The sequence below is a fragment of the Lycorma delicatula genome, chromosome 9, assembly GCF_047948215.1.
Source record: "Lycorma delicatula isolate Av1 chromosome 9, ASM4794821v1, whole genome shotgun sequence".
NCBI lineage: Eukaryota > Metazoa > Arthropoda > Insecta > Hemiptera > Fulgoridae > Lycorma > Lycorma delicatula.
In genome coordinates, this window is record NC_134463.1 from 72,258,397 (window position 1) to 72,285,475 (window position 27,079).

The 27,079-nt window shown below is 29.3% G+C and overlaps 1 protein-coding gene across 2 annotated transcripts in view; it reads left to right on the forward strand.

Moving 5' to 3' along the window:
• LOC142330421 (uncharacterized) overlaps nt 1-27,079 on the forward strand; it is a 254,097-nt gene that overhangs the window by 189,182 nt on the left and 37,836 nt on the right. The window contains exon 1 of one of the 2 annotated variants that reach the window (XM_075375659.1): nt 14,431-14,566. The exons of the other annotated variant lie outside the window; for it this stretch is intronic. The gene's annotated coding sequence lies outside the window, so the exon portion shown is untranslated. Of the gene's footprint in view, nt 1-14,430; nt 14,567-27,079 lie in introns of those variants that run through there. 2 annotated transcript variants of the gene reach the window in all.

The following is a 27,079-nucleotide window of genomic DNA, read 5'->3' on the forward strand; positions in this document are numbered from 1 at the left end:
CGGACATTTCAAATCAAAAGTCTCATTCTAACGAAATTCTACTATAAAGCTCTACTTTTCGATCACTGCCCCATTTTAAAAACTAATTATTATTTTTGTTTGATTATGGAAGGTCAAAGGCGTTATGTTATATCTCCAGCTAGAAATAACGAGATAAAATGAAAGGTAAAAAAAATATCTGACCTTTTACTAAGAATAAAATCTGACATAAGCTGATCTAGAAGTCAGCATGCTAACCATTTTATCAACTGTTCCGTTGTTCTATTAATTATAAAGCCTTCATGTCTTACAGTCTCATAAATATGTTTATATCTACTAGTTACGCTTTACATATTAAGTTACGTCCAATTTGCATGTATATCACATTACTTATGATACTCGTATTTATGTTACAAACTAAGGAAACAAGTTGTTTTATCAATTAAAATATTTGATGTGATAAGGGCAACTTTATCTATCTCGTTATTCCTACAAAAAAGGCAGATCATAAAAGAAAAGTAATACGTATATGATACAGATGTAAATACGGACGCAGCTTTACACATTTTCATTCATGAAAAAAGATACATGCTCTTTAAAATTTAAATCGACGATTCGTTTTTCACTTCCTTGTACGAAGTAAAGGAAGTATTCTGATCACGAAAAATTTCGGTTTTCAGATTTCAACGGAAATATCAATTTTGACCATCCCTGAATCCATTTTGACTAGTTTCGGCGTGACGTCTGTACCTACTTACGTATGTGCGTATATATCTCACATAACTCAAAAACGATTAGCCGTAGGATGTTGAAATTTTGGATTTAGGACTGTTGTAACATCTATTTGTGCACCTTCCCTTTTGATTGCAATTGGCTAAACAAAAGTGAGTGTCCAAAAATGCCTAAAATCCAAAAAAAAATTGGATTTTGGACTTTTTCTTAACTGCAGTAATAAGCTCTGATTGAGAGCTTTTCGAAGATATATCATAAGTGATACTTATTTTCAATGGTTCCAGAGTTATAACCAAGTAAAAGTTTAATTAATGAAATATTTGGATCTTACAAGGAGAAGGCACATCGGTCAATCCGACTTCATCTCCTTTTTTTTAACTTTTTTTTCTTATTTTAAATATATTGATTTATTAATAAGAATTATTAGCCTCTGATTGTAAAAAAAATTACAATAAATAGTAATTTAGTAATAACAATAAAAATAAAAATATGAAAAAATATTAGAAGTTATTAATGAAACAAAATTCCATGTACTTTTCATTTAAAAAAAAATGTAATAAATAAGCATGCAAGGAAGTCATGTAGTGTGCACATCAGATTAAAAAAAAAAAATTATTATGGAAGTTATTCTGGTGGTCCTGTTATAAGTTTTTTCCAGATAAGAAGTAGGTTTTTGCAATAAAAACTTCAATGTCTACGATTTTAAAAAAAATTTCATTTTGAATTGAATATCAGAGTTATTTTCACGCGAAAATTTTAAAAAATAACTGGAAAAGTAATGGTAAAATATATATATATTTAACACATTCCTTCATTCCAACAAACCTAGTTCACGCTCAGTTGAAATCTTTTTACCTTGTTTTTCTGGATACTTTTTTTTTACATTTTTATAAAGATCAAGTTTTTCATCATTCTGTTTTCTTCCATATAATGGTTTTTGCGGGCATATCCATATTTTAAATATCAGTAAAAAAATGTAAAGTAATACATAACTACAGAAAAATTCTTCTTTTAAAAAACTGCCCCGAAAGGTAAAAAAAGTAATTATTTTTTTTAATAGATTTAAAATTATGGTATAATAAACCGTTTTTGGCTTTTTATTTAGCGCCAATTTCAGAAAAGTAGACATTTAAATAAAAATTAATAAAGCTTTATTTTTTGTCTTTTTTTTTTTTAAATGATTATTTATTAAGAACATGTAGTTGTTTTTCAAAATAGGAATTTTAACCATTATTATTGTATTACTATTTAAGCATAACTTTTGCTGCTAAATTGTCGTAACTTAAAACTTCAATTATGTTTATAAATTTTTAACTTAATTTACATTTATCGATATTAACTGACTCAACGGACACTTAAAAAGACCTTAACCACGAAAAAATTAACTGTAGCAAATAGATTATTGGAATGGGTTCGAAAAAGGATGTAGAATAAAAGTATGGCCTAGCGGACATGAGGGAATAACTATTTAATTTGTTTATTAACAAATTAAGGAAAAACATTTAGTTTTTTGCCAACAGCGGCTTTATATTTAATCAAATATAAAAATAAAAATCACCAATAAATAGATGAGGAAATTTTACATAAAAAACTATTCGGGTACTTACTTCTACGGGCAAAACTAAAGCTGCTAGTGAATTTTGCAGTTGAGTACCAAAATCGCGCTATGATGTAGAATAGCTTGGATACCTTCTCGTATACGAGACAAGACAAAATGGATAAATTAATAATTTATCTATAATTCCTTAAAATTGCTCGTAAAAAATGTGTTCGGGAGCTATTTTAAGAAAAATTGTCTCAGTTTTCAACTGGGGATATTTATTTTTTTATATGATTAAAAGTAAAAAAAATATTGACGAAACACTTAGTACAGTCAATTTGTATTTTTATTTGAAAATCCTTACCTACCGATTGATGTTTTTTCTATATGTTAGGGGTGATGAGGGAAGCTTAACTCCAAATTTTTAACATCCCCTCCCATAGATTTTTGAAAAACTCAAAAAGTTTTTGAAATGCGTTTTTCTCTGAATATATGCATTTTAGAGAAAAGTTTTTCAAACAAAAAATGTACAGGACATTCTCCTCTACAATTAATGTCTTTAAAGTTATGCCGTATAATTTGAAATTGAAATACTAGGTGACGCTGAAGTTGTAAAACACGTGTTTTTTTCGGTTTTTCACCGGAAAAAAATTGTTTTTCGTTTGTATTGCATTTGGAAAAGTTGTTAATCTCAAAAATCAGACAACTTTTATTTAAACAATTTTCTTGTACGACTTACCGTTTTGGAGCTGTAGCTTGTGAAAGTGTGAAAATGTTATAAATTGGGCACGTGTTCGAAACCGGTCTACTCGTTTACAACGTTTTTTACAACTTCAGCGCCACCTAGTATTTCAATTTCAAATTATACGGAATAACTTCAAAGACATTAATTGTAGAGGAGAATGTCCTCTACATTTTTTGTTAGAAAAACCTTTCTCTAAAATGCATAGCTTCAGGGAAAAACGCATTTCAAAAACTTTTTGAGTTTTTCAAAAATCTATGAGAGAGGGGATGTTAAAAATCTGGAGTTAAGCATCCCTCATCACCCCTAACGCATGGACAAAAGATCAATCGGTAGGTAAGGATTTTCAAATACAGCCTATTTTGATGACAAATGCCTGTACTAACTAGATTTTTTTTTTTCAAAAAACCACTTTTTATCCACAAACAGCAAAAAATTGGCAAAATCAATCAAATCTGAGGTTAAATATTGATAAATTACGTATTTTTACATAAATTACGAAGTTGCGTAAAAATATTTGTTTTCAAATAACAATTTGTTTATAGCATCACTTTTATGCGTTACGAATTACACCTAAAATTTACTTACTAAAATTCAATGAAAAATTAACGTTTTTGAAAATCATCTCTGTCATCATAATTATGTGTTTTACCTTATAAGTAACAATTAAAATATTTTTATATTTGAAAAAACAGAATAATAACGATCGGTTTTGAGCGTTAGCCAAGGTACTAAATTACGCTTTTACTAAAAAATGCTTGAAAATTGCAGATAATAAACAATTAAATAATATATAGTGATAACCCTTATAGAATGATTATGTAGCAAGCTCAAGAACAGACTCCTATATCGATTTTAATTTTTTGCAGTTTGTTTATTTTATAGGCGTTTTATCAACAACTTACAAATTTTCACGATAGATGCGGATTAATCAGAAACTAAAAATACTTCGAAAATTAGACTAATTTATAGTCTTAGGTCTTATGAAACCACATCTTTTTGAATTTTTTAATTATTTCTAATAGGAACAAAGTTATGGTAGTTTATGTATTGTGCGCTCTCAAGTTAAGCTACCTATGTGTATGTATAATAGCTTTTTTCTTTCTTTTTTCCTGTTTAGCCTCCAGAACCACCGTTAGGTATTACTTCAGAGGATGATAGGTACGAATGTAAATGAAGTGTAGTCTTGTGCAGTCTCAGGTCGACCGTTCCTGAGATGTGTAGTTAACTAAAGCCCAACCACCAAAGAACACCGGTATCCACGATCTAGTATTCAAATCCATATAAAAGTATCTGCCTTTACTAGAATTTGAACGTTGGAACTCTCGACTTCGAAATCAGCTGATTTGCGAAGACGCGTTCACCACTAGACCAACCCGATGGATGCATGTATAATAACTATAGCGTGATTTGGTGCTTATTGTAAAATTCGCTAGCGTCTTTAGTTTTGCTGGTAAAAAAAAAGTACCTGCAAAATTTTTTATGCGAATTTTCTTCAGCTATGTATTGGTGCATTTTATTTTTACATACAATTAAAAATAAACTAAAAATTTTTCCTTAATTTCTTAATTAACAAATTAAATAGTTAATCGCTCATGTCGGCTAGGACACACTTTTATTTTATATATTTTTCCGAACCCTTTCCAATAATTTATGTGGTTTAGTAAATTTTTCGAGGTTAAAATCTCTATTGACTCAGCTGTATAAACCATGGGTCGGATTATTTTTTATTCGTTAATTATTATTTTTGTCGTCTTTATACTGTTGTTTATGCTACCCATTGTATTACACCTGTTATTGTTGACCATTACTTGAATACATATCACGGATATGTAAGCGTATTTCATTATTTTATCTTATTCCATAGGTGAATAATGTTTTTAGTACGCCACCACGTGTCTTGTATTTATTATTATCATTTAAACACTCGCAAAATAATCGATGAACAACTTAAAGAATCGTAATATAATTTTTTATTTATCTTTACTTACGTCTTATAAAAAATATTTTTGAAATGCATATTTTTTGTCACTTTGCCATTTATTTTTCATACCCCAAATTTTCCACTTTATCTCGTACCTGAATGAATAAGTAAGTGTGTGTGTGTTTATTGTGCCTGTAACCTAATAATTATCCGAAACTTGTAATGTATTTTTATGAAAGTATGTTTTTATTTATATTAAAATCTAAGTTCGTTTTATATGTAAGTAGACTATAGGTTGTAAAAACAATAGCTGAAGAAAATTTTACATTAGCATTATTATGTATTAAGTCCTCCTGTGGAGTTAGATGATTGGTTGTTATTATAACCTCAGGCAAATATCAGCTCTAGTTTTTTTTCGTTTTTTTTTTCTTGTTTTGTTTATAAACATAGATATTAAATACCATACAAACACACACCACCGCACAGGATTTAAAACAACTTGTATAGTTTTCAAGGTTATTTGAATGAATTGGCCTTGAGGAGAATGATTATTATTATTACATTTGTCTTATTGTATATATATATAAAATAAGGGCAAAAAAAATAGTCAACATTATAAATAAAGAATTAGCTGCGTGCGAATAACGGCGGTAAAAGAAAAATAACAGAATTTGTCGTATTATACAGTAATAATTACGTAATGTATTTATACAGTTACTCTCTAGTTACCCGTCTATACGCACATACGTTCGCACGCGCACTTACACAGACACATAATGTGATGATGCGTGAATCACTAACAGTAGTAGATGATTTTAATGCGTGTATATTATATATATATAAGATGAAACTATTTAAAATTTAAAAACCTGTATTGTTTTTCTCATACAATGTCTATATTGTATATTACAGTTTTTAAAAATAATTTCTTTTGATTTGAAAAATCATTTTTATTTCAAGTATGACTAAAGAAAGAATAATATCGTGTATATTTATTTCTTTGTAACTTTCAGGGTTTTCCCATTACTCTTGAACAATCTTTTTTTTTTATTAACAGTTAAATATAGAAATTTTAATTTAACTATATTTTAACATTAATTATTATTTTGTTGTTAAAAGCGCAAAATTAATGACTTTCTTTTTTAAATATTGTTATTATTTAGTTTTCTTTCTTCTTAATTATTTTATATTTTTTAAATGTATAATTTATAAAATAACCTTTATAATAAAGGTTATTATATATTCTTTATATAAATATATTCTTTATATATTCTTTTTCTGTTATTTTATAAATCTTTATTTATAAAATAGCAGATAGTTTATATTTAGTAATGTCAGTATTAATTTTTATTTTTAAATAACCTATCATTTTTTTAATTGTTTGTATAAATATTTAAGCTTTTTATATTACAATAAAATCGATTAAAATGTGAAATTATGATTAATTATTTGTTTTATAATTAAAATGTCTGAAAAACTATCTTCTTTCTTTCTTTTTTTAATTATTTTTATTACTTTCTCTTAATAAAGAAAGAAAGTAATTTAATAGAGAGAATGTCTGTTGTTTTTATTAGTATACATTTTTTGTCTTATTTGAACATAAGATGTTTACCTGAACATAAATTCATTACTAAAGAAGACGTTCAACATGATGAAAAAAGATAAACAAATTTAACACAAAATTAAATAATGAAAAAAAATATTAAGGCAGTGCATGTAATTCTACGCCTGCTGCATCCAAAAAAGATTATAATTTTATTTTACTTTAGTTTTTTTTCTTGCTGAATGAAAAACTTGATTTTAATAAAAAAATAATTTGTTTTCTTATGAATGGAATTTTGAAAAAAATTGAAACGGTTAAATAGGTAAAATACTCTAATATTTTCCATTTTGCTATTGTATTAGGATTTTATTTATTAGTTATCACGCACATACCCACCGGGTTGGTCTAGTGGTGAATGTGTTCCCAAATCAGCTGATTTGGAAGTCGAGAGTTCCAGCGTTCAAGTCCTACCAAAGACAGTTACTTTTATGCAGATTTGAATACTAGATCGTGGATACCGGTGTTCTTTGGTGGTTGGTTTTCAATTAACCACACATCTCAGAAATGATCAACCTTAGACTACACTTTATTTACACTCACACGTATCATCCTCATTCATCCTCTGAAGTAATACCTGAACGGTAATTCCCAGAGGCTAAACAGAAAAAGAAGGTAAAAAGGTATTTTGCAGATATATCTCTAATAAATCATTTGGTGATTTTTTTCATGCAAATCGATTCAGTTGTTTATTATCTAGTTGTAGATGACTATTTCTGTATTTTTTTCATAGTTGTTGATTTTTTGCTTTATTCATTTTTAATATCCTAAAATTATTTTATCAGTAAAATTACTGTAATTTAAGTATTAAATTATTAGTATTTATAAATTGGGAAAGATTAAAAACTCGACACTAGCCGATAAACCCTGCAACCTTACATTAAAACTAGTGTTAAACTTACTGTCCAATCACCGGACAGAAAACAGAGAACCCCGGTAGATTCAAAGATCTCCAGATTTCTGCCACCAGACTTCATCAAATATGTACTCTATAGATTCTGGGATATTCAGTTTTTAAATGTTCGGGTCCAAATTTCATCCAGGAACCTAAAATAAGAGGAGAGCATAGTAATAATGTATAACCTATGAAGAACATTTTTTCTCTCTTTAGCCTCCGGATTCACCGTAAGATATTACTTCAGAGGATGAATGAGGATGATATTTATGAATGTAAGTGAAATCAACCATTCCTGAGATGTGCGGTTATTTGAAACCCAACCGCCAAAGAACACCGGTGTCCACGATCTAGTATTCAAATCCGTAAAAAAATAACTGCCTTTCGAAGAATTTGAACCTTAGAACTCTCGGCTTCGAAATCAGCTGATTTTCGATGACGAGGTTACACTAGATCAACCCGGTTGGTTAACCTATGAAGAACTGCTATAAGGTACCTCAATTAGAAGGATGCTGAAACCCCCTTTTCAGACACATCTTGCCTCTAATTTTACGAAAAATCAGAACAGTTTTGCCCAGTCATGAACATGTTACTGTAAATCAATGACTTTTCATTGACCAAATTATACATATATATTCTGCTATAAAATTTTATTTTCTTATACAAATTAAATAGTCACTCGAATATTAGTGTAGCCTTACTCCGTGATTCCCAAAGTGTGCGCCGTGCCCCCCCCCCGGGGAGCCGCGCCGCGAAATGTTGTAAAAAATTCATAATTATTTGAACCAAGACATTTATAATTATTAATTTAATGTTAATAAAGTAAAAAAATAATGAATATACACGAGTTTTATTTATTTTTAACTCTTACTTACGAATAGTCAGTCATACTTTTACTTAGAATAGGGCGCCATGGAAAAATTTTAATTGAAAAAGAGCACCGCGACTCAGAAAAGTTTGGGAACTACTGGGCTTAATAAATAAATATTTTATGGAAGTAGTTCCCACAAAAACTGAACAAATTCTGAAGTCTCAACCTCTTAGCCAAAAAGCTAAGAGGTTGAGATAAATATTTTATAAGTAACAATGTTACTTATAAAAATATTTTTATAAAATATAGTATTTTACGTCGACGAAGTGAGATTATAAATATTTAGATATGAAAAAATAATAATCCTTTTTGGTTTATATTATGAAAGGAATTTCCCTTATTTGCTGTAAAATTCCACCTTCATTTTACGTTTAATATTTAGTCACGATTTTCTGATCCCCAGATACGCACATTATGAGTATTTACTTACCCATTAACATGAAATGTTGATTCGTCACTGAATACGACACGATAAAGAAAGACTTCATCTTTACGGTGCATCATTACATTTGCAATGCTAGCCCGCAAACCATAATCTGTAGACTTTAGAGGTCATGCACAGCCAAAACTATTTGAGTTGCTCTTTCATTTCATATATAATTAATTAATGTACATGAAATTTGAAAAAAATATATATTACATAGCTTTAAAATTCCGATACTCATTTTGAAACTACGGGTTCGTTCGTATTTACGTTTATATTTTTATTTATTAGTTCAGAAAAATCAAAATTATGGTCACGCAATCTTTAGTTTTTATATTTATATTTCGGTAATTGTATGTTTTACAAAAATACCTTTCATTAGCTATTATGTTAAGCCTTTCATTTTAAACAAAATTGCATCTTATTTTTCAAAATGGATCCCTAGAAACCAAATAATTGCATAAAATTTATGACATTGTTTTTCAGACAGATTTCAACTTCACCATTGTTGAATTTATTAAATTAAATAAGCTTGACTTTTTTTCTGTTTAGCCTCCGACAAATAAGTTATTACTTACGGTGGTTAATGCTAAATAATGACTAATTAAACTTAGTATTAATAAACCATTTAATTTAGTTAAATATTTTTTAAATAAATAAAAAAGGCCACTACTTTGAAATATAGTAAATGATGTAAGTTAATTTATAAAATGAATAGTCAGGTGCATTTTTTTTTTTTTTGTTACACTCTGTACAGTATAAATTAAATACCGTAAATTGTAACACTGTATAAATTAAATTACAGTGTAATTTTTTGTTTAAAAAGTATTTTACGTAGAAATGTCCACTGTAAAATAATAAAGAAAACATCAAAATTGTGTTATGCTTGAACATAATTAAAGAAAAATTAAAAATACCTGCAAGTAAAACTGAAAAAATTATTTTTTTAAGAAAGCTACACCAAATATATTGTGCTGATTTAAATGAGATTGAATGTTTTTAAATAATTGCAATCTTTAAATATTCATGAGGTATTTAATTTTTAAATATATAATAAAGATGATTTAATTATATTTTTTTGGTATTTTAAAATACTAACTTCTTGACCATTTGCTTTTCTACAAAAGTAGCTTTCTGTTTATTACACTTTATAGTGTTGTATTCTGGTCGAACAAGTTTTATTTTATTGTTTGTAAAATCTATATTCATTTCAAGAATACAATATAAAAATATTTTACCTGGTTAAATATGGAAACTTTTTTTTGTAAGTAAAGAAATCTCTTTTTATTATTGAATTGTAAACTAAGGATCGATGTAACACGTTTCTTGTTAGAAAGGACTAAATAAAACCTGGGATACTCAAACAACAAAGCTTCACAACAGAAACTGTAAGTGTTGTAGGATAAAGAGGACAAGGTGCGCATGTCTGAACATGACTCAATATACAAACGTGAATCAGCCTGTTGTTATATACCTGGTAACCTGTATCAGGCATCTGATCAGTTGTCTTTATAGACAGTCGCTAAAGCACCCGATTTAATATCCCTTTCTCATTTGATAATTTGCTTTTTTGTTTGGTCTTAGTTTAATAACCCCAAGTATTTGTTTATTAAATTTTATTTTTGTAGATTATTTTGTAGTATTGTCAAATAAATATTTACTGAGCCGTATAAACGCGGATTTTTATGAGTCTATACCGTATCGTAACAATTAATCTTACTGCTAATTCTGGACAGCATTAATTCGCTACAAAATACCTTTTCGACTGAATTAGATGAGATATAACTTGGCGGTTGACTTTGTCTTTTTACTTTTATTGTCAAATAAATCGTAAAAAATTTAATTACACAATTAGAAACATCAATCTTTTCTATATAAATGTACAAAACAACACCTGCTTTTATTTTCCGCTTCTTTTTAAAGCGAGAACGTTACAGGATTTTTAATTCATAAAATAATTGCAAATTTACTTCCATCATGCGTTTTCATAATTTTTATTTTGATTCAAATCGTTATAGTCAAATTTGTATTGGTCGCATTGACGATTCCAACTATACAAAAGTTTTCGCAAAACGCCCATCAAATCCGAATGAATTTCTTTTACAACAAAAAAATGTCATGAGCTAATTAAAAAACCTGTAATCAAGTTGGTACTTGGCAGAATGATAAATAAAGGTTAAATTAAAAAGTTAGAATATCAAATTTTTATCTGTAAGATATTGCATCACATTATTTTGTGGTATCCGTAACAGCATTTTATAATAGTTTATATATTAACCTTGTTTCACGTCGCTCAAGTATATGTAGTGTAAGTGAGAACGTGTCGGATCCGTACCCATGCACACATGCGACTTAATATACGTAGACTTCTTTTTATTATTTTTTTGTAATTTAATTATATTAATTTATTAGTAATTATTACCATCTCTAAAATTTTTTGAATTAAAATGAAAATTACATAAAATTTTATTTCAATAACAACTTCTGATTATTTTCATTTTTTTTTAATCGGAGGTTAATAATTATTAATAAATCAATATATTCAAGTTAAAAAAAAGAAATGAAGTCTGATTCGAACATATTGGTTTGAATTTTTAAATTTTGGATTTAGAATTGTTGTAACATCTAGTTGTGCAACTCCCTTTTAGATTACCATCGACTGGATCAAAAGTATCCAAAAAAGCCCAAAATCCAAATTTTGTTGGATTTTGGGCTTCATTGAGAACTTTTCAACGATATATAAATATCGTTAAGTGTACTTATTTTCATTGGTTCCAGAGTTATAGCCAAATAAATTTTTATTAATGAAATAGTTGGATCTTATAAGGGGAAGGTACGTCGATTCGAATCCGACTTCATTTCCAACTTTTTTTATAATTTTAGTACTCTGATTTCTTAATAATTATTAACCCTTGATTGTAAAAAAAGTTTTACAATAAATAATAACTCAATAATTGCAATAAAAAAAAAGAATATATGAAAAAAAATCAGACTTTGTTAGTGAAATAACATTTTATGTTCTTTTAAAAATGTCTGTATGTAATTTAATAAGCGTACAAGAAAGTCATGTGGTGTCCACATCAGATTTTATTTCCAAATTTAATAAAATTACTAGCCGGCCCGTCTAGCCAGAACCTTTATCCTCGGTGCCCAGGTTGGTCGAGGCGTTCCCCGGAGCCAACTCAGGGGCTCCTCGTGGCCTACCCCAGGACCGCAGAGCTCGCTTCGGTCGCCATTCCTGTCTACCAGAGAGCTCCGCCCCTTGGATTTCCTCAGTATTCGTTACTCTCATGGTTATGAGAATAATACTGATAAATAACAATTAAAGTATTCAGGCTTTATAGAAACCTGAAAAAGAAACTAAATTACGAAAGAGAGAATAGTAGTAACTATGATAAATATAATACACACACTTTCGACGACGAAAAATGTATAACTTATTTTTTTGCCAAGATGGTACAACTATAATAATGAAACAAAAGAATTAATCTATTTTTTCCTTAATAAATATCTTTAATTCACAACTTCCTCCTTTTGGAGTAAAGAAATAATGAATATTTTTAACAGCTTAACCTTCAAGGGAGGTAGATCCTTGGTCTATGATTAAAAGCTTGCTAAGGATAACACGAATATATTCTGAAAATTTTAAAACAACCAATCGTTTGGTTCTCGCGTGATATCAGAAGACAAACTTTATATAATATATACTTATATATATTGAAAAATATTAGCAAATACCCTGTTTGAATTTTGAAAATCGGAAAATTGGTTGCGAAGAAGATATAAAATTTTCAAATAACCGTGATCTGTTAAATCGAGAGTGTATTTTGTGTATGCAAAAGTTAGCCTGCAACCTACTAACAAATAACACGTTTGAATTTTGAAAATCGGACGATTGTTTGCAGATATATTTTTACAGCAGCCCCATTGCACCTCCCAAAACAACGCCCACAGGCACCCCGTTTGATATCAGTTGATAATGATGATTGGTCTAGCCTCCCACGAGGTGATCGCATACCTCATCACTCTAGCCTCATACGCAGACCCCACGCAAAACCCATTATTGTTAAACATAAATATTTTTAATTTATTTAACATTATACAACGTAAATTAAATTCTATTATTTTTGTAATATTATTCATTCGAATCATTTAGTTCAAACCCAGCTCACACAGTGATAACGACTCACAGTTCATTAATTCAATCATTATGGTTTGTGCTTAAAACGGAAAATCTCCATTACTGTATATATATATCTTTTTTGAGATGAAATATACCAAAAAACGTTTTCAGTTACGCCAAGAAACGTGAGTAAAAATTTGGTTGTGATTGTTCGAGTAGTTTTTTGTTTATCCTTAACAAACAAAAACCCTATTCCTTTTTATACAATAGTATATAAATTTACTTTACCTTACTTACTTTTTAGAATATTTTATTTTATGTTGAAAACTGAACAAACTGTTTTAGTTTCAAATGAATTTAACAATTTTAGAATTTACAATAGTTTTAATCATTCGTTTTACTGTAAAGAATATTAATTAATTAACTAGTGTGATTTTTTTTAAATAAAATATTTTTACTTGGGCTGTTTTATATACGCAGTTGAAATTACAAAGAATCTACTAGATTTCATAACTAATATTATTTGATTTACTGATTTATTAGTTAAAACCTTTTATTTATTTAATATAACGTAGTAACCTTACTTACACGATTGCATAAATATGTTGAAAGTTTACTACCGGGTAATTTAATTAAATCAATCTTTAACTGATGTAATCTTTTGATTAATTTTATAAATAGAAAAAGAAATTCAATATTATTTCCATTTGAGTCACATGTATTTTTCCATATTAAACCTTGAATACAAACAGGTGTGAATTGAGTAGAAGATCGACCCAAGAAAGTTAAATCTGTTTGTAAGGTATACATATATTATTTAAAAAAAAGGTTTTATATAAAGAAAAGTAGAATTGTTATAATAATAATGTCATCATTATTATTACTGATTAGGAAATCTTTATAATTACATAATCAACAGATTGGTTATATAGTGCAGGTGTTGTGAATGTGTAGGCGTATTCAGAAGGTATTTTATATCTGAGTGAACCGTTCCTTCGATGAACTGATGGTCATTGCATTTATTCTGTAATTTACACTTAATATCTCACCTGTAACCGTTGACATTTTTATCAATGGATTGTTAGTCATTCTTATGTGTTGGGTAAACACTATTACATAGCCGATTCTAATACTTCTGGATGATGTGCGGTCGGAAGATATTAGAGGAATTTCCGATTTATTGAATGATATTTATTTGTTCTTTCTACATAAAACTGGATTCCAATGATCGACCTAACAAGGACTGAAACGTTGAAACAGTATCAAAAGGTAGTTCGTACTTTACTTCAGTGTAAATGGCCGGATTCTGTATGACTCAACAGAATTCTTTGAATACTTCTTATTTAATTTCAGGTTAAGATATTACTTCCAGGAATTAACCTTTGGAGTACGTCGGTTACTATACAGTAATCATCTATTGCCGAGCTTCATAACTTTTAGTTTTAGTTGTTGTAACTGTAGTGAAGGTCTTTATCCAGGGTCATTCTCGCGATTGAAATTAGGAGCTACAGAATATTCGGATTTATTTGGTAAATAGAAAATACTTTTGTGTTATTGTATAAAAAAACATTTATAGAAGTTTCACATTTAAGATTATTTTTAACAGACTTCAAAAAAGAAAGGAATTCTTTATTCAACTGGAGTTTCGTATTTGTTTTTTTTTGTTTTATGAAAAATGCGGATGGTGACAAATCGGGAGCAAATTTCTTTGCTAACCGTAAATGGATATGTGAGAGGTTTGACTTGCTTTATTATTTTCATGCTATTTAACATAATAAAATATGTATTATATTATGTAAATATGAAGTATAAAAAGTTAATATAAATTAAACAAATTTATAAACTAAAAAATAAACCCATCGTAAAGCCTGCCGAGGAACTCAGGCGAGGCCTGATAAATAGAACTGTTATATAGTTGTCACGATACGCTATATAAAATTCTTATTTTTTACCAAATTCATTGATTCCAAAGAGTGTTTTTAACCAATTTTTAAAGAAAATTACGATATTACTTTTGGTCAAATGGCGGGAGTGGGCTGTAAGGTGAAAATGAAATTTCTATATGTTTTGAGGTATAATAAGAAAATACCATTCAATTAAATTGTGGTTTTCTTATATATTTATTTATACTACTATATATAAAATTTTAAGCTCGAAAATCTTCAAAACTACTTGTCAGTTTTATTGAAATTTGTATATGCTGTAATAACGTATCTGTAGTTGTAGATGTGAAAATTTGATGAATATTTTTTTTTAACCTCCGGGACCACTATTAGGTATTGCTTCAGAGGATGAGATGGATAACAATTTTTGTAGCGTGTGAAAATGCCATGCTAGACTGAGATTCGAACCTGGGACCTCCGGATGAAAGGCCGAGACGCTACCACTCGCGTCACGGAGGCCGGCGATGAATATTGGTTGAGTTGTTCTTGAGTTTCGCTCAATTTAAGGTCGAAAAAATTTGAACGGGGCAACTTAAAAGCGTGGTTCGTTATGATGTTTCAAGATGGAAAGTTATAGTTTCTTTATTTGCGGTATCTATTGTTAGCACTACAGTTCAGCGTTTTTAGGTAGCGTTACCTACTATGAGGGTCGCGATGACTGGGTATATGTTTTAGTGGGTCAAAAGGAAACAAAATAAAATAACGAAAAGTCGATCTTCTTGCGCAATAATTTTTTTTATTATATAGCGGAGGTTCTGTTGATATAATATAATAAGCTTTTTATTTTGTAATAAAATTCATAATTGGAAAATGTGTTGTAAATATAGGCTGTATTTACAAAATAAATTATTTTTTCGGAAGCGATAAGTTTTAAAAATTACCAGCGTTAAACATGTTACAAATGCTCCTAGGAAAATATCTTTCTTCCTTTCTCTGTTTGTTTGTAATTGGTTGAAGTGTCACATAGTAAGAAGGGAAGGGAGAAAGAAGACGTGTACTTTGCGAGGGGGGAAAGAATTATTGAATTCTATATTGTGCTTTTGAATGGAGAGAAAAAGTTGTGGATATTTAGCGCATCCAAATTTTGGGTTTCCCTTCGCAGTCATTTTTATTTATTTTATGTTTTTTAGTCAAGTAACTGGAGGCAGGTGCAGACAGTCGCTTCGTACATACAATAACAGTGGCAGTGGCTGTTTTGGTTGAGCCGCCGCTCGTACGCCGTCACTTAAGAAGATAAGATTTTTTTTTGTAATTTGTTTACATATTTTCGAAATTTTTTAGTGAGTGATTTCATTCGGAACGGTGAGTGATTTAGATTCGAATTGCAGTGGTTTCTTAGTTTCTTTAAATTTTTGGCAGCAGTAAGCAAACTACTTTATTTTGCTAGGCCTTGACCGAAGCAATAAACAAAATACATAACAGATAGAAAAATAATATATATTAAATAATTGTAATTTTTGTTAAATTTATCTTTATACTGCTCTCTTGATGGAGGTATGCCCAGAGGTATGACTTTTATCCGTTTTTGTTTATAATTGTTTAATTGTTCTGACTGTTGGAATTGCCGATTTAGAACAATTTGGATAATGATTATAGGGAGATATGACTGTAAAATACTTCACCGTCAAACATGCATTATTGTGTTTTATTTTTTTATACGTGGATATCTAAATATAACTTATGTATTTAAAATAGAAAGAGGATTCTAAACAAACAGTTTACTGATGTAATACAACGCATTAATATAAAACAAAATCTGGATAATGAGGAATAATCTTGCGCGCAAGAAATCATTATAAAATATTTCACCGTCGAGCATGCATTATTTCGACATTGTATAAAAGTATTTTCTTTGTGAACATCTGCAATAATCGCCAAGAAAATTAACCACGTTCATTTGCATCAGAGTTGTAGGAAACATTATTCATAAAGATTTGTGATTATATATTTTCTAATTGTGCTGTTAATATTGTTCAATATTTGTTTATTTCCATTGTTTCTTTACTTACAGAATGTCGGCGGTAAAAAAATATTATCTGGTAGCCAGCAGACTAAAAATGGTAGCATTCTTAAAAAATCAAGCTGTGGCTTTGGAAAAGTTTTTCAAAACAATTATAGGCCAAATACAAGTGAAAAAATCAAGATGATTTGGACAGCGTTGAAGTTAAGGATGACGTTGTTCAAACAGAAACAGGTCTTCTAGCAAAAAGGTACCTGATCGTGTTGAGCAACCAGAAGATGAATAGGAAGAAGCGAAAGAAGTAGAAAATGCATCGCACTTGCAGATGGAATCAGTTGATGGTCGTCCTTGTCATTTTGGTTTTGAGTTCTGATCCAGGACTATGGCTTGAATGTATTTCTGATGCAAAAGGATTTGTCTTTCGAAAGCAGGTCCAGTGTCCCCAATGTACAACTTTGATTTTCCTACTGATACCAGCGGACGTAGCTTCATTTCAAACAAGTGTAGAAGATATTTCAATAACGAAGAGAAAATTCACAGAAATTGGTTGGTGTATTGTGTAGCCAAAGACTCAGTTTTCTGCTTCTACTACAAAATGTTTGAAACGGCTACATTTTCTTCTTTAGCAAAAGATAGCAATAGAGATTGGCGGCATATAGTGCAAACCCTAAAAAATCATGAAACTACAAAAAAATATTTTGAAGCCCAAAAGTCCTGGCTTGAATTGAGTATTCGTCTAAAAACTTCGCAAAAAATAGATGCTACTTCTTAAAAATTTTGGAATGCAGATACCCAGCCTTGGAACGCTGATTTTCAACCAGTAGTTTTGATCGCCAAACTTTAAGAGAAAGCTGCTTGGCATTTAGAGGTAGTAACAAAAGTTTATATGAACATGATAAAAGTATCTTTTTAAAGCTAATCCAAGTGTTAGCTGAATTTAATCCTGTCATGGAGGACATGTAAGGAAAGCTTTGAACAAACAACATAAGATAACCACATACTTGAGTAAAACTATTTAAAATGAGGTCATTCACCTAATTGCACATGATGTCAAAAGTTACATATTAGATGAAGTGAAAAAAACAAAATACGAGTATTACTCAATTATATTAGATTGGACACCTGACTTGAGTAAAACAGAACAAATGACCTTCGTTATAACGTTCGTATTAATTGAACAAGAAGACATCAAGATTCATGAACATTTTCTTCTTCAGATTGAAAGATCAACAAGCCAACTTTTTGATGTCTTACTTCGAGAGCTAGAAAACCTGGGATTGCCTTCGGCAAAATAATTTGTAAGACTTTTGTCTTATCCGATTATTCATATTTTATAAATACAGTGGTAGCCGAGAATAACGATTTGTTGTAACGAGCACAATTCCGGGATTTGTTTGGTTTTCTATCTCATTAATGATAAATTAACTTGCTTTTAACGCATCATAAAATTGGTTATTACGAGGATTTTCATTCTTTAAAATACTCTAACTCAAAAAAGTTAAATAATAACCAAATAATCTGAACACAAGGAAAATTCCTTTTCTTCATTTACGGAATATACCTTTACGATTTATACGTAAAGATTGACATTTTATCTTAGGCTTGTTCAGGTCAGGTCTAAAGGGTGAACAAAAGATTTGTAACAGGACTTTGTACAGTTCGTACAGTACAAGTTTCATTGCGGTATTAAGAAGGCTGGTAGTTATTTTAATTACTCGGGTCTTTCTGTTTGGAAAATTCCAGGAAAGAAAATTATCCGTCAAAACCGTCCAAACAGGTGCATCGAACTCTATAGCACATTTTAAACCATTTAAGTGAAAGTAAGAGGGGCGTGGTTAAAGATAAATTTTACCTGTCCTACCACCACTGATAAATTCAGTATCAAGGTTTTCAGTTTAAAAATACAGTACTGAACCATAGAATCAGTTAAACAAACAGTATTGCGTTAGAGTGATCGATCGTATACCCAGTATCCAAATACTGTAATCGCATCAGTGAATTCGATTTCATTTTAGTGTTTCTTGCTAAAAAAAACTGTACAGTGTATTTTTTTAAAAAAGTTAATAGACTCCAGTTCATTTGTAATGAACGATGTCGGGCGTCAACAGGAAACAACTGTCCGTGATTAATAAAATCTAAATTATCCAAGAACTGGAACGAGGCCTATCAAATTCAGATGTTTGCAAAAAACATGGACTTTACTTTAAAAATAAATGACGACGTACATACTACAGAAATTCCGACTGATGAAGACATTATTACTGAGGTTACTCATAATGATGCAGCTGATAGCGAAGCTTAAACTGAAAATGAAGATGAATCTACTACTCTCCCAGTCCTATTGATGGTTGATACCAAAAAATGTTTTAAAAAATTAATGAAATTTAGCGAAACTAATAATGTAATTGATGAATTTGTGGAGTACTTGAATAAATTACAAAACCGTTTTGATGATTACAGGTATAACATTATTAAACAAACAAAAATAAACGTTCATTTTAAGGCTATTTTTTTTATATGTGCAATTAAGTTTTGACGTATTATTTTATAATGAAGAAAAAATATATTAGAAATATTTTTTAGATTTAATAAATATAGTTCGTACGTAAAAACTTGTGACGTAGAAATTTTTGTCTGGTATTCATTTGTTGCTTCCCTCGATGTTTTTGATAAGATTTACTGCACACTTATTACCTTTTTGTTTTTTTGCTAATTCATTGAACGCTAACAGTTTTGGTTTGAAGCAAAACATATTAGCGTCTAAAAATTGTATTACATCTAAATTTTTTGTTAGTCTATTATACAAAACACATTGATATTTTATTTTAAAAGTGCTTCTTGTTACGTAAACAGTATATTTTTTGTATTATAATAGATAACGACGACGTAAAAATTTACGGTTACGATGGGGCAACTCGGAAGTAGTAACAAGAATATTTGAGAGGACCCTTGAATCTGGTATAATCAATTTTTACTGTATTTAATTTGAAACTTCTCTGGCAAAAAATAAATCTAATATCACAATGTTTTTTTCATCTAACTGGCGTATATCCTTTCGAGTTTGAAGAAATCAAATTTACTAATCCATTCGACCTCTTTCGAAATTATAATAGGATAATATAACCAGATAGACTGACATACAAACAAACGTAAGTCGATGAGGTGGCCCAGTTGACTTAGAAACCACGCTCTCGGTCACATAATATATAAAACGTTGATATATCCGTACGTAAGATAAACCTATACACGCGCTTTGATGTTCATTTTATTTGATCACGTGCTCGTTTATGTTTTTTTTTCTAACCGGTAGGCCGGTTATGCGAATGTTAAGTCGATAAGCGATACTGGTTATTGTTGACCTCGCAGTATCTAACCTATCCTGAATAACCGCCCTCTCGATCCGATCTCTACTCCTCTTTCCTTTCGTTTTAACGTTTGATTTTAATGTCGCCTTTGACCGTGTGCTGTAACACTATTACAGTCGTCGATTATGTTATAACACATCTTACTGAGTCGTCCATGCCGTTGCTGCCTTTTATACTGACCGACATAAGAGGGATCGACATTCTTTTTATTACTTATTTGTCGGCTCAAGTAAATCCAGTTGGTATTAACCATTTACCTTTTTGTTCGTCCGTGAATGCGGGCGTGTACTATGTTTTATATTCTGCATTAAACCCAACGATCCCTAGTTTTTTTTTGTCATTAATTTTAAACAAATATCAATTTTTTCATATTTTGTTACATAAAAACTTTATTGATTACTTAACTTAATATATTACAAAGTATGAAAGGATGGTTGTTTCTTATTGATATTTATTTCTATTTTAAATGATAATTTATAATTTATAGAACTGAACTTTTAATTTTTTTTAATATATTTAAGGTTAACCTTAATTGAATGAACTTCTTTCCGGTTGTCAATTCTTACCTATATAACCAAGGTTTTTTTTTTCACCAGCAAAACCTAAAACAAACTTGTTTCAAATTTACTTAATTTAAGCTTTTTTGTCTTTTTTACTTATTTTTTCTTTAACTCGCAATTTTTTTTTCATGTTTGTCCTCAAATCTTGCATCCTTAATTTAACATACTTCCTGACATTGCTGATTGATGAAATTTTGTACAGTTAGTAAGGTCGGGTGACAATACAATATTCTAACACTAATTTTGCAAACATCTCCCCCGTACAGGGATAAATTTAGGGTTCAGGTGTAATAATTTAATATACTTCTTGACATTGCCTATTGATAAAACTTTGCACAGTTACGAAGGTCGGGTAACAATACAATATTCCACGTTACTTTTGCAAATATCTTCCCGTGCGGGAGTAAATTAAGGATGCGGGTGTAAAAAATTGCAAAATATGCTTTACAGCTATGCAGGGTTTTTGGGGTCCCAGATTACAAATCCGATAACCGTTTGACAAAAAAATGACAAAAACTTGGTACGGGAGTTTCAATGGTTTCGAATTTGGCAACATTTTGTCATCTTTCGATGTTATTTTTTGAATTCCAAATTAACCTACTAATTAAACTCATACAATGCGTAATAATAATTTGATTAAAGTATCACTAAAAAGTATAAAGAAAGTTTTTAAACATTTTTTGTAATATTATTAAATCCTTTATTTAAACGTATCCTGAAAATTTAAATTACAAAACCAGTTTTTTTATGCGAATGAAAGCCTCGCCTAAAATTTAAAAATGTGTTATTTTCTTACAGGAAGTTGTAGTATCATTTCCTATAAATTTTATTCCGTAAAGTATTATTTCCTAAAATATAGGCCTAGTTGTGAGAGTATTTGTATTTTAATATTACGCCCTCATCTGACAGGTATTTTACCTGTTAAGTTTATTTCTACGCAAACAACGGACTAGAAACAGAGTCCCTTAATCGATCCATCAGTAACCCCTCATTAGGTCGTAATTTTCTGGTTTCAAACGTTCCGGCATCTACAACATAAAATTATTAGGATAAGACCTATTGAAAAATCCATAATGGGGAAAAATGGATCAGTGATAAAAAAAAGTGATTTGAAAATCTTCTCTTAAAAGAAACTCTGCACGATTTACACAAAACTATCCTATAGATGATAACTATAGATGACAACTAAGATAACGTAAGATATTAATTTTGTTAAGCATGGCCCGTTGGTATAAGTATATAGTTAAAGTTAATATACAAAAACCTGCTTACCAACAATTGAATTCGAAGCGTTCAAGCGCTTTCGGAATTAAATTCCATCTTCAGGAACTCTCATATTCGTCCTATTTGTAATATTAATTAAAACCTCACATGTTAATTATAAAAAAATCCTGATAATTGTTTAAAACGTAACAGTTGGTCGTCATATTTTATAAAACTATATCAACGTAAACGTCCAGTCAATTTGGTGGTCTCAACTATTGTATTAAAATTTGGGGTCCAACTCGAATTTAGCATGTGAAGTTTTAATTAATATTACAAATAGGACGAATATGAGAGCTCCAGAAGATTGAATTTAATTCCGAAGCGCTTCGAATTCAATTGTTGTTAAGCGGTTTTTTGTATATTAATTTTAACTTAAGATCCCTTTAGGTATTAGAAGCGCGTCTTATTCACAATCCCTCAGGATATTAGAGTATTTTTACTCTGGAAGATAGCTTCAGATTATTGATTTCTGACTTTCCGTTGACCAGCCTAAATATGTATTTATATTCATCCATAAATTAAAAATCATCTCAAATATAGGTACCTAAAGAAACAAATTCGTTCATCCCAGGAATTCTGTGGTAAATGGAGTTAATCAAGGAAAATATGTACAGTTTAATCAATGGACGTTATTCAGGTTAACCCACCAGGTTGGTCTAGTGGTGAACGCGTCTTCCCAAATCAGCTGATTTGGAAGTCGAGAGTTCCCGCGTTCAAGTCCTAGTAAAGTCAGTTATTTTTATACGGATTTGAATACTAGATCGTGGATACCGTTGTTGTTTGGGTGTTGGGTTTCAATTAACCATACATCTCAGGAATGGTCGAACTTGAGACTGTTCAAGACTACACTTCATACATACTCGTAAATGTATGAGTGTAAATGATCCTCATTCATCCTCCTGAACGGTAATTACCGGAGGTTAACAGGAAAAAATAAGAGGTTATTCCGGTTGTATGTTAATCTCAAAATCTTTTTCACTTTGAAAAACCGATGGAACCTGTATTAAAATCCTTAAAAGTTTTTTTTTAATATAAATTAGTTGTAATTTTTTATAGTTTAAGAAGATTATAACTGGTAATGTTTATTACCAGTTACCATTTAATATTTTATTTTATATAAGTGACTGAGATGGTTTACATATCTCTGTATAATTTTCATTTATTTTAATTTTCAAGCGAAATTTCATTCGAATTGGTTGGTAAATAAAATATAACTAATTAAAAATGTAGACTTTTATGTGGGATATGTTTACTGTACAGTAAAGTATATATTTTTATGAGTTTTTTTTTTAAATATAAGAAAAAACTAATTATTCTTTTTTTTAAACATGTGATTTATTACTGAACTGTAGTGTTCTTATTTGAGAAATCTTTTGTGACTCTTGCTATTAAAAAAAAAAAGAAAAGAGAAGAAAGAAAAAGAAAGAAAGGATTAAGTTACAAATGTGATAAATTCTTCTATTGAATAGTGTTATTTGTGTAAAGTCATATATAAATTGGTCGTGTATTGTTGAAAATATCTTTTATTTCCTTTTATCACTTTTGTTTTTTTGCATAGAAACACAAAGTATGGAAGGAAGTTAAATTACTTTGTTGTCGGAAGAAAAAATATGAATGACACACTCGTTGTTAGATGTATACTGTGTAGCCTGAAATATATTTTTTTTCTTCAAACTGTTTACATTTAATTTAATAATAATCATATTACGGTATAATACATTGCCAAATTCCTTTGTAACGTTGACTACATTTTTCTACTAGTTCTTTTATTCATTTTTTAAAAATTATTTTTCCCTTGTTTATTTCCGATTAAAAAAAAACTGTGATATGTTTCTTTTATTTTGATTTATTATCAAAGAAGAAAATTGATGTCATATTAAAAGGGTGAAAGTGGAGTAGAAAGTAAAATTCTATTTTAATATAACAGTGTTATTACAGTATTATTACATTATTATTATTTGAATAAGGATACAACATTGAAAAATCCCAGAATAGAATGTTTTGGAATTTATTTTGCGTGTTAAAAATAGATACTAGTAATATTATGAAAGTGAAATATTATTATTAAACATTATTTTTTTATAACAGATTGGGAAGAATGAAATTTTTTAATAAATATAATGTTTTGCAGTTTTCTTCTTTTATTTTTTTTTCTCTAGTTAAAATATTTTAAAAAATGCATAATAAAAGAAATACCAACTGCTTGATTTGTTTTTGATCTAACGATCTTTGCTGACGACCAAAACACTGCCCAAAACATAAATAGAAATTATGAAGGAAATCGCGGAAAGATCTTGATTGCAATTTCATTTGAAAAAAAAAACCGAAGTATTGATAGAACTAAAAAAACACCCAAGAGGAATAGAAACAGTTTCGAGAAAATAATAGTTGTTGAAAAATTTAAATAGTTAGCTGAGCTAAGTAACCCGTAAAAATAGACTACACAAAATATATTTAGCAAATCGGACAAATGGAAAAAAATGTAAAAGCGTAAAATGGAAATGGCTTTCCACTAACCAAAAATCTTTATAATAAAAAACAAACAGATTTTTTACAATGAAAAATTCAACAACCGTCGTAAAACCTGAAAGATTTTACGCGGCAGAAATCTAAAGTTAAATAATCAAGGAAGACTAGAAAATATTTTGAAAAAGGATAATATATTTATTTAATGATGATAACGTATGCGCCGAAATGTGTTTTTAAAATTATTTTTAAAATGTTTCAATTTAAATAAGTATTTTTAAGTTCATAGTACCTTTTCCCCCTTCTCATAGTACCTGCTAGACATTATATAAAAAAAAACTAAAAAAAAAAAACCGATAAAAATCATGTTTATAGCAGAATTTTTTTTAATAATTTTTAAATAAAAAACAAAAATATTTCTTTACCTATAATAATGAAAGTCAGCATACGTTTTCAATGTTTTTTTTAATAATTTACAACTTTAGGTTATCAACGGTAAAAATTACAATAAAAAAAATAAATGCAATTTTGTTTTATTCAAAACAGGCTACTGATATACGTGTTTACACGTTAAAAACCGAAGGCTTTAGGCGAAACGTCTTGTAAGTTTCGCTACATTTTTCTATTTTAATATTTTTTTGAATGTGTACAAGTTATTAAAGTACAACTCTCTTTATATAACTTTTCAACCGTTTGAAAGTAAAAAATGAAATTTAACAAATACTCCTGCCTTAAAATTATTATTTTTTGATGCCAACTCCACCTCAAGCGCACCCAACGGAGCAACTCTCCTCCTTTTTTGTAAAAAAAAAATCTGACGTGTAAAACACATGACTTCTCTTCCTTGTACGCCTGTTAAATTACATTTACCCTTTTTTTTCAAAATGAAAAGTACATAAAATTTTATTTCATTAAAAACTTCTGATATTTTTTCATATATATTGTTATTATTGAATTATTATTCATCGTATTTTTTTTTTTTACAGTGAGAGGTTAATAATTATTAATAAATCAATATATTTAAATTAAATTAAAGAAAGTTAAAAAAAAGAAAAGGAAATGAAGTCTGATTCGAACCGAAGTGCCTTCCCCTAACATGTAAATATTTCATTAATTAAACTTTTATTTGGTTACAACTCTGGAACCAATGAAAATAAGTACCACTTATCATATCGTTGAAAAGTTCTCAACGAAAACTTATTACTTCAGTTAAGAAAAAGTCTAAAATCCATTTTTTTTTTATTTTAGGCTTTTTTGGGCACTTTTGGTTCAGTCGATTGCAATAAAAAGGGGAGGTGCACAACTAGATGTTATAACAGTTCTAAATCCAGAATTTCTACACACTATATCTAATCGTTTTTAAGTTATGCGAAATACATACATACATACGTACGTACAGACATCAGACCGAAATTAGTTAAAATGGATTCAGGGATGGCCAAAATGGATATTTCCGATGAAATCTGAAAACCGAAATCTCCCAATCACAATAATTACTTTACTTCATACAAGGAAGTAAAAGGGTATGGTTGTTGTAACTTTGAAGAGTATTGGAAAAAAATGACGTAAAAATGTCGAGTTACGACAACCCTAGCCAAAACGGCGACGGTTTAATATTTTGCATATTAATTTCAAAAATGGTCTGATAGTTTCAAGAGTGAACCACTACTTTCGATTTACAATAGGCTAATTTTTAAATTATTAAATTATCACCATTTTAATTAGAGTTATCGTAAACCGTAGCTTTGAAATCTGTTTTTAATTATTCACGTTTCAAATTATATGTTCTAACCTCTTCTCTTTACATTTAAAAATGTCGAGTTGTTCCCTATGGAGTTTTGGGAATGTGATGTACTTTTATGGAAAAATATATTTCGATTTAAGGAAGGAGCATTTTCTAAGATTTATTAATTTAGTGTTTCACTGCTGAATTATTTATCTCGGTTTTCATTAATTTTAATTACATTAATTTTCTCAGAATTAAATCCTCTAAAAATTTTGTCTTAAAGCTTAAGACCTTAAGAACAGAAATCACTAGTCGTAACTCAAATATAAAACCTTTCGAGTCTTATGTAAACACAAGTTATTTTCATTATTGTGATGACGGGAATACGCATCTATAAATCATAGCAAAAATTCCCTGTAACGCATGATGCTGACAACATATGTTTTGATTTTTTATCAACAATATTATTGTTGATTAAACCCACTGGGTTGGCCTAGTGGTAATCTCGTCGTCGTAAGTCAGCTGATTTCGAAGTTGAGAGTTCTCAGGTTCAAATCCTAATAAAGGTAGTTACTTTTATTCGGATTTGAATAATAGATCGTGGATACCGGTGTTCTTTGGTGGTTCTGTTTCAATTAACCAAACTTCTCAGGACCGGTCGGCCTGAGTTTGTTCAAGAATATACATTTACCAGTACAATTACATTTCACTGATAAGTCGCTAATGACTTTAATTGTTGATGCAACTATAAATAAAGATATAAAAAAAAGATAATCAAGACATTTTTACTGTATTTTATACATAAAATAAATAAAGTTAACATAAATTATATTAAAATAGGTTATTATTAAATAAGTAATTGATTAATCTACGAGTTCTAAAAAGGGCATCTTCTTAAATATAGCCGATAAAAAAAAAATCCCTTTCGGCACGTCGGAAGGCGGAGGTAGATTTCTCCGGTGC